Source organism: Marmota marmota, unplaced genomic scaffold (genome assembly GCF_001458135.2).
Source record: "Marmota marmota marmota unplaced genomic scaffold, marMar, whole genome shotgun sequence".
Taxonomy (NCBI): Eukaryota; Metazoa; Chordata; class Mammalia; order Rodentia; family Sciuridae; genus Marmota; species Marmota marmota.
Window position 1 is genome coordinate 27,629,904 of NW_025999932.1, and position 2,374 is coordinate 27,632,277.

Consider the following 2,374-nt stretch of genomic DNA (forward strand, 5'->3'; position numbering starts at 1 on the left):
ACCAAGTTTATGATAGTTTCTTATAGAAGCAATAGAAAACTACTACAGATGGGAACTGGATGTGAGGTTTTCATGATCAAAGATAACTCTACCAATGTTTGTGTAATATAAGCATTTTTATAGCATTCCTACATAATCTCTCTCAGGGCAGAAAGCATTTACAACATTGTTTGTGTTTTGGTACTGGGGATTGAACTCATTTAACCACTGAGCCACAGCCCCAGACCTTTTATGTATTTTATTTAGAGACAGGTCTCACTGAGTTGCTTAGGGTCTCCTTTAGTTGCTGAGACTGGCTTTGAACTCGAGATCCCCTTGCTCAGCCTTTGTAAGCTGGAATTACAGGTGTGTACCACCACGCTTGACACAACTGAGTTTTGAATGGTTCATGTTCTCAATTGTTCTAAATTATATAATACCCAATTATGTTTATTCTGGTGAATTTCAACTTAGTTATTTTTTAAATCCTCAAATATAGAAGGGTATTTTTATTTTAATATCAATTTCAGACTTCAGTTTTCCTAAAAAAAATATAACCTTAAGTGAAGTTTTATATTTTCAATTTCTGCAAGTCCATTTGCTATCATATAAAAGTATACCTTTCATGAGAAACAATGTTTCATTGAGCCTTTAGAGATTTTTCCTTCTCTGTTCTAAAGATATTTGTCCCATTGAGCCTTAAGATGCTACTCTTTTGAAGGTCATATCCTTTCTGCAGACTGTTTCATGGTTCAGTCTTGTAGTGTTGCCAACCTGAGGTGGGCAATATGGGTCCATTTTTTGAAACTCAAATTTTATAATAGAGGGTTACTGGTGAAACTGGCAAAACTGTTCATGAAGTTGACACAATACCTTTAGCTATTTCAGGAATCACTGCCACACATAAATCAAGGAGCCCTGAAATGGCTAAAGGTATGTAAGAATGACATTCCTAAACAATTCATACATTCAATAAAAATATTTACTGTACACCTTCTATGTGCCAAGGGTCGGGAATAAGGGCTGAGAACAGCTCAAACAACTCAGTCAAAATTTCCTGGCTCTCATTCTGTTGTTCTGAAACTTTCTTGCTCCCTGTTTTTGGAGGTTTGAGAATTGAAAGATAACAATCTTGAAAACAATCAAAGAGCCAGAGAAAAGCTTTTTCTTTTCTTTCTTTCTTTCTTTTTTCTTTTTAGATCTATACACCCTACTATCTCCTTTCAAGAAATACTTATGTTGATGGAACAGTGATGTAAAGAAGGGAAGTTCCTGAGATAATTTTTAACAGGGGGGCAGAAAGCACTATTAGAAAACTTAAAGAGGGCTGGGGCTGTGGCTCAGTGGCAAAGCACTTGTCTCACATGTGTGAGGCATGAGTTAGATCCTTTAGCACCACATAAAAATAAACAAATAAAATAAAGGCATTCCGTTCATCTACAACTACAAAAAATAATAAAAAACTTAAAGAATGTATGGTAGATTGAATCCTATAGTATTTGATCTCAAAATTTCAAATGGTGTAAATGTTAACACAGGTCTTGTAAGAGTATGGAAGAGAATGAAGCAGAATTGTCCAGGGGACTTCATTGAGATAGAAATGAATAGTGTAAGTGCTCTGGCCGGATGGAATTTTGTGACACGTCTTTCCTACCACAATAACATTTATTTATGTATCAGTATTACCTATCTTTTCTTTAAAATGATAAATATCCTGCTGTAATCCATTAGTTCACTTTTTGTTTTGTTTGTTCATTGTTGAAACATATTCTCTCTGGAACAGTTCTCGTAACCAAATACTTCACATCAGGGAACACTTGCTCACAGAAGGGATGGTATTAATGGAGGCAAGAGAAAGCAGTCCTTTTTTCACTTGTGGAAGGGGACTGGCTGGGGACAAAAACTTGCCCCACGGTAGTTGATCTGCTGTGATGACGGATCTGGAGGAGAGGCACCTCCAGGAGGTTAACGGGCAAGAAACCCACCTCCTGGAGTGCATCCCTGTGGTCTTCAGATTACTTCTCCCACAAATAAGGACAATTGGAAGGAATGGAATGCTTTGTTACAGGTTGAATTACTGTGCACCCCCTTCTCCTGCCGCTTACGAGACAATCCTCCCATTCGGAAACCGGAGGGATTTAGAAAAAAATGTAACACATACGATGTGGAAAAATATGCATTCTGAGATCAGGAGGTCAGAATTACCAAGAAAGATGCAAAGTAGTGAATAATACCAATTTTATTTACACAGCACAATGTCAATGCTTTAAAGACGGCCAACCTTTATCCAACAAGTTAGAGATAAATAACAATCTAGGTAGTTTTCTGCAGAAGTCTAGCGAGCCTCAGAAGTAGAGAAGACACCGACCGCTATCCATCTCACAGCCGCCAAGGC